The 6,361-nt window shown below is 40.0% G+C and overlaps 1 non-coding gene across 1 annotated transcript; it reads left to right on the top strand.

Annotated features, from left to right (window-relative positions):
- Positions 1-4,367: 4,367 nt before the first annotated feature.
- On the top strand, positions 4,368-4,474 carry LOC126008428 (U6 spliceosomal RNA). The gene has a single exon (XR_007495760.1). It is a non-coding gene; the product is annotated as a U6 spliceosomal RNA (small nuclear RNA).
- The last annotated feature ends 1,887 nt before the right edge of the window (positions 4,475-6,361 follow it).

Here is a 6,361-nt window from a genome sequence, read left to right as displayed (position 1 = left end):
TGTAAAAGTCAGAGAGGTAGTAAGGAGGCATTGAGGTGCACCTGACTGATTCAGTCCCTGGTAGTGCATATACTTCCCTCAGCACAGTGAGAAATAACCCCTGAAACAGAGCCAGGAGTAGCCCCTGAGGACTGTTGGGTATGGCCAAAACACGCTTCTCCCTTGAAGTTTTATGTTGTTATTTTTTTTTCTTTTGTCGTTCCTTCTTTTTTTTTATTTTTTTTATTTTATTTATTTAAACACCTTGATTACATACATGATTGTGTTTGGGTTTCAGTCATATAAAGAACACCACCCATCACCAGTGCAACATTCCTATCACCAATGTCCCAAGTCTCCCTCCTTCCCACCCGACCCCCGCCTGTACTCTAAACAGGTTCTCAATTTCCCTCATACATTCTCATTATTAGGACAGTTCAAAATGTAGTTATTTATCTAACTAAACTCATCACTCTTTGTGGTGAGCTTCCTGAGGTGAGCTGGAACTTCCAGCTCTTTTCTCTTTTGTGTCTGAAAATTATTATTGCAAGAATGTCTTTCATTTTTCTTAAAACCCATAGATGAGTGAGACCATTCTGCATTTTTCTCTCTCTCTCTGACTTATTTCACTCAGCATAATAGATTCCGTGTACATCCATGTATAGGAAAATTTCATGACTTCATCCCTCCTGACAGCTGCATAATATTCCATTGTGTATATGTACCACAGTTTCTTTAGCCATTCGTCTGTTGAAGGGCATCTTGGTTGTTTCCAGAGTCTTGCTATGGTAAATAGTGCTGCAATGAATATAGGTGTAAGGAAGGGGTTTTTGTATTGTATTTTTGTGTTCCTAGGGTATATTCCTAGGAGTGGTATAGCTGGATCGTATGGGAGCTCGATTTCCAGTTTTTGGAGGAATCTCCATATCGCTTTCCATAAAGGTTGAACTAGACGGCATTCTCACCAGCAATGGATAAGAGTTCCTTTCTCCCCACATCCCCGCCAACACTGTTTATTCTCATTCTTTGTGATGTGTGCCATTCTCTGTGGTATGAGGTGGTATCTCATCGTTGTTTTGATTTGCATCTCCCTGATGATTAGTGATGTGGAGCACTTTTTCATGTGTCTTTTGGCCATCTGTATTTCTTCTTTATCAAAGTGTCTGTTCATTTCTTCTCCCCATTTTTTGATGGGATTAGATGTTTTTTTCTTGTAAAGTTCTGTCAGTGCCTTGTATATTTTGGAGATTAGCCCCTTATCTGATGGGTATTGGGTGAAGAAAAAAACACCCCAAGACACATCCTAGTCACAATGACGAATCCCATAGATAGAGACAGAATTCTGAAAGCAGCAAGATCGAAAAGAGAAATTACATTCAAGGGAACATCCTTGAGATTTACTGCAGACCTGTCACCAGAAACACTCAAGGCCAGAAGGCAGTGGTATGTTGTTATTTTTGTTTTGGACCACATCTGGCATCACTCAGGGGTTACTCCTGGCTCTGAGCTCAGAAATCGCTCCTGGCTTGAGAGACTGATAATTATTTATTTATTTATTTATTCATTTATTTATTTATTTATTTTAGGGGAGGGTCACACTTGGCAGCACTCAGGGGTTACTCCTAGCTCTATGCTCAGAAATCGCTCCTGGCAGGCTCGAGGGACCATATGGGATGCCGGGATTTGAACCACCGTTCTTCTGCATGCAAGGCAAATGCCCTATCTCCCTGCTATCTCTCTGGCCCTGAAAATTCTTAAACATTCTTATACTGAGCACAGTAATACGAATCTAGAACATGTAAGTTCCTTTTTCATACACTTATCTACTCCGCAAGACCTTTTTTTCTTTTTCTTTTCTTTTCTTTTCTTTTTTTTTTTTTTTTTTTTGGTTTTGTATCTCTGGTGAAAATAGACTTCTAGGGGCTGGCGAGGTGGCATATTAGAGGTAAGGTGTCTTCCTTGCAAGCACTAACCAAGGAAGGACCGCGATTCAATCCCCTGCTGCCTGGCAAGCACTAACCAAGGAAGGACCGCGATTCAATCCCCTGGCGTCCCATATGGTCCCCCAAAGCCAGGGGCAATTTCTGAGCGCTTAGCCAGGAGTAACCCCTGAGCATCAAATGGGTGTGGCCCGAATAACAAAAAAAAAAAAAGAAAAGAAAATAGACTTCTAGGTCCAGAAAACACTAAGGTTATTCTCTGATAAAGTAAGCATGCATTATAAAGGGCAGAAGAGATAGTACAGTAGGAAGGGCACATTTTTCCTGTTTATATACTTAATTCTTCTCTAAGACAAAACTGACAGCTACTACTATACTATCAAACTACTATGATAACTGAAGCTAATCCAACTGACTGCCTTTTAAAACTGTACCTTTTGTGTTTACATGAAACAAGAATGGCTGAGCTGGCTCATCCTGTCCTCTTCCAGCCTAGAATTCCAAGCCCAGTTAACACCTCTCAACTGCTATAACCATCTGGATGCCAGGTGCAGCAAAGACCTGGTGACTGGAAATTGTGAGATTAAGTGTTGACAGAGGCCATTTTCCCTGGCTTTTTTGTGGATAGCTGTGGTAATTGCTAAGCTGACGTTTGCTGTAACACTGACAGAATTGCAGCCAAATGAATGCACCACACGGCTATTCCTGCATCTGTGGAAAAAATTTTCTAACAGGATCTTGAACCCTGCCACACAGCAAGCAAAAATGAGATATAGGACTTTCAGAAAAATTTTTCTTTTTTTCCAATTCATTAACTTATATCAATATTTTTTTTGTTTGGTTTTGGGCCACACTTGGCTTTATTCAAGAATACACACAGGGTCTTGAGCCCTGAGAAAAACAAGTCAGGCTTATGGACTTCTGTTCTTAGCTTCCATAACAGGATAATGTTTCTTTTTTTTTTTTTTTTTTTGTGGTTTTTGGGTCACACCCGACAGTGCTCAGGGGTTATTTCTGGCTCCAGGCTCAGACATTGCTCCTGGCAGGCACAGGGGACCATATGGGGCGCCAGGATTCGAACTGATGACCTCCTGCATGAAAGGCAAATGCCTTACCTCCATGCTATCTCTCCGGCCCGATAATGTTTCTTTTAAACCACTACCACTGATTGCTTAGAGGCTTTCAGAATAGAGACATAGGTTTTCAAACTATCAGGGACTAGAAAGATAGACAGTATGGGAGTTAAATCAATTTCCTTGCATGCAGGCAACCAGATTCAATTCCCAGCACAGTGTAAGCTCCCAAAAGCATTTTCAGGAGTAATCACTAAGCACAGAGGCAGGAGTAATCCTGAGCACTCTGGATATGGCCAAAACTCCCCCCAGCCCCAGTAAATAATCAGTATGTAGCATAAATCCAAATTCTTTCATTTATTATTTTTTTTTCCATTTTGGAATGCTTAAACATCTTTTTTGTTTTGGTTTGGTTTTGGGCCTCACCGGTGATGCTCAGGGATTACTCCTGGCTATGCACTCAGAAATCACTCCTGGCAAGGGGGACCATAAGGGACGCCAGAGGATCGAACTTAAGTCCATCCTGGGCAAACACCCTACCACTCACTGTACTATTGCTCTGGCCCCTGACCAAACATTTTTAAAAAAAATACTGCATGACAATAGAAGAAACTAAAAATCAACCAGACTTACAATGTAACTAAATTTCTTGAATAGAGTTCCTTTCTTTTTTGGTGGAGAAGGGTTTGGGATCACACTGGCATCCTGGCAATCTTCAGCGGTTGCTCCTGGAACCATATAGGAAGCTGGGGATTGACCTGGGTCTGCTAAGTACAAGACAAGTGCTTTACCTACTATATGACTCTTGAGCCCCTTAAATGGGTTGATTTTATTTACTCCATAGTAGGCCGCCTCTGTAATAAGAATGGAATTCCATTCCATTGTTCATTTCATTCCATAATACATTGCTTTCTTTCACAATGTATGAAACTTACACCTATAATCACTATAATTAAAGAAAGACTTGTACTCCATTTATTAAAATTTACTAGCAATTAAAATCTAGCAACTGATTATAATAAAGTTATTTAACTACTATTCATTAAGAGAAGTTATTGCCTAACTTATCTGAGGCTAATTATGTTTGTTTCCTGTATCTCCTGTAATAATCTACCATTCAGAGTCCACTCAAGATATTCCAGCATAAATGTCTCCGCTCAAGAGCCTTCCCTTTTTCCTTCCCTCCCCCTTTAAAAAAAAAAAACAGTAATAGTCACATGTTTGGAAGGTTAGGAAGTGAATATTATCTTTTGGAGGTCATCTTGCAAATCACACCAGTTCTACCTTAAAAGACTACCAAAAAGCCCAACAAAATGTTGCAAATTCTACTTGCAGGTAAAATAGCAGATATCTAAGTTAATCAAGATCATGAAGTGTGCTCGCTTTGGCAGCACATATACTAAAATTGGAACGATACAGAGAAGATTAGCATGGCCCTTGTGCAAGGATGACATGCAAATTCATGAAGCATTCTATATTGTTTTTTAAAAAAAGAAAGATCATGAAGCAAAGATTAGTGTATTGAAGTCAATTAAACCCTGAGAGTCCCCTGCTTTCTGGCACTTGCTTATTTGTAAGCTGTTGCTGAGGCTAAGGAGCACTAAAGTGGGAGGATCTAGTAAACTCAACCCTGGGACTTTGGAAAGAGTTAATCCTTAGAAAAAGGATCAACTAGAAAAGATGAGTCTCCACAAAGATGACCCCATGCTGGATTGGACTATAGTGAAAGGAAAACTATAGAGTGTGAAAAGAAACTGATAGTTTATATATGCAGTTATGCTCTCAATAGATGAAGCCAGGGCTGGAGCACATGCTTTGCACGCAGGAGCCCCAGGCTCCATCCCTGGCATTGCTGGTCCCCCCAAATTCACCAGAATAGACCTCTAAGCAATAAGTCAAAAGTAGCCTCTTCTGGGTATGGTTACCATACTAAGACTAATTAATACTTGGGGCTGGAAAGATAGCATGGAGGTAAGGTGTTTGCCTTTCATGCAGAAGGTCATCGGTTCAAATCCTGGCATCCCATATGGTCCCCCGTGCCTGCCAGGAGCAATTTCTGAGCATGGAGCCATTAGTAACCCCTGAGCACTGCCGGGTGTGACCCAAAAACTACACACACAAAAAAGACTAATTAATACTAATAAAAATGTTTAAGGAATTAATAGGAAAAATATTAAGTAGGAGAATAGTTCAATCTTTAATAGGGAACTTTATAAAAGATGTGACACATCCTGTCAACACAAGCAAAGGTACTCAAATTCAAAAATCAAAGAGGGGCCAGAGTGATAGGACAGTGAGTAGTGCATTTTACTTGCATGAAACTAATTTGGGTTGATTCCTGGAAGCCAATATGGTCCTCTGAGCCCTACTAAAAGTAAACCATGAGCACAGAAACAGGAGTAAGATCTGAGTTTACTTACTTACTTACTTACATCAAGGAAATAGAAGAATTTCTCCTGATTAGAAGGGCTAAAATTAATTTTTTTTCCTTTCTTTTGGTTCTTGGGGCACTCCTGTAGTGCTCAGGAATCATGCCTGTTGGGTTTAAGAGACCATATGCAGTGCAGTGCCAGGGACTGAACTGAGGTCAACCATGTGCAAAACAAATGACACACCCATTGTACAATTTATCGCTGCACCCCCTGAAATTTAATTTAAAGTACTTTTTAGTTTCATTTTTACATTCCTAGTGGTCATCAGGGTTTACTCCTGGCTCTATGCTCAGGGATCACTCCTGGTGTGGCACATGGATCATATGTGGTGCCTGAAATTGAACCTAGTTTGACCTTGTGCAAAGCAAATATCCTACCTGCTATACTAACCCAATGGCCCAAGGGGCTAAAATGTAAAGGACTGAAATGACAAGGGCTGACATAAACTTAAGGAGCTCTCCTATATCTTTGGTGTGAGGTATAAATTGGTATAACCTCTAAAGAAAACTGGTGCCAAACAAGCATATTTCCTTTACCCAAACAATTCATCTCAGAAATATAGCACATGTGCATAGGATAGAGAGGAAATGCAGTGCTACTCAGAGCAATGAAAACTATAATAGCTTCATCAATCTAAACACAGGACTGATGTGAATTGTTTCTGTCTCTATACAACAGGATATTGAGGATATTTTATGAAAGTAGTAATCTTTTTAGAATTGGATTGTTTGGTTAAAAGAAGAGTCTGATCACTCTTGGCACTAATTCAAACATAAAAATTTCCCATTATAATTTGATTGGTTTGTTGGTTAGTTTGGGGCCATATCCTGCAGTCTTCAAGACTTTCTCCTGGTTGTCTCTTGGTGAGGATTGGGGACCATATACAGTATCAGAAATTAAACTCGATTGTACCCCTTAGTTACTCTACTAGATCTCT

This window comes from Suncus etruscus, chromosome 4, assembly GCF_024139225.1.
Source record: "Suncus etruscus isolate mSunEtr1 chromosome 4, mSunEtr1.pri.cur, whole genome shotgun sequence".
In the NCBI taxonomy this organism is placed as follows: Eukaryota; Metazoa; Chordata; class Mammalia; order Eulipotyphla; family Soricidae; genus Suncus; species Suncus etruscus.
This window is presented reverse-complemented; position numbering and strand designations above follow the sequence as displayed.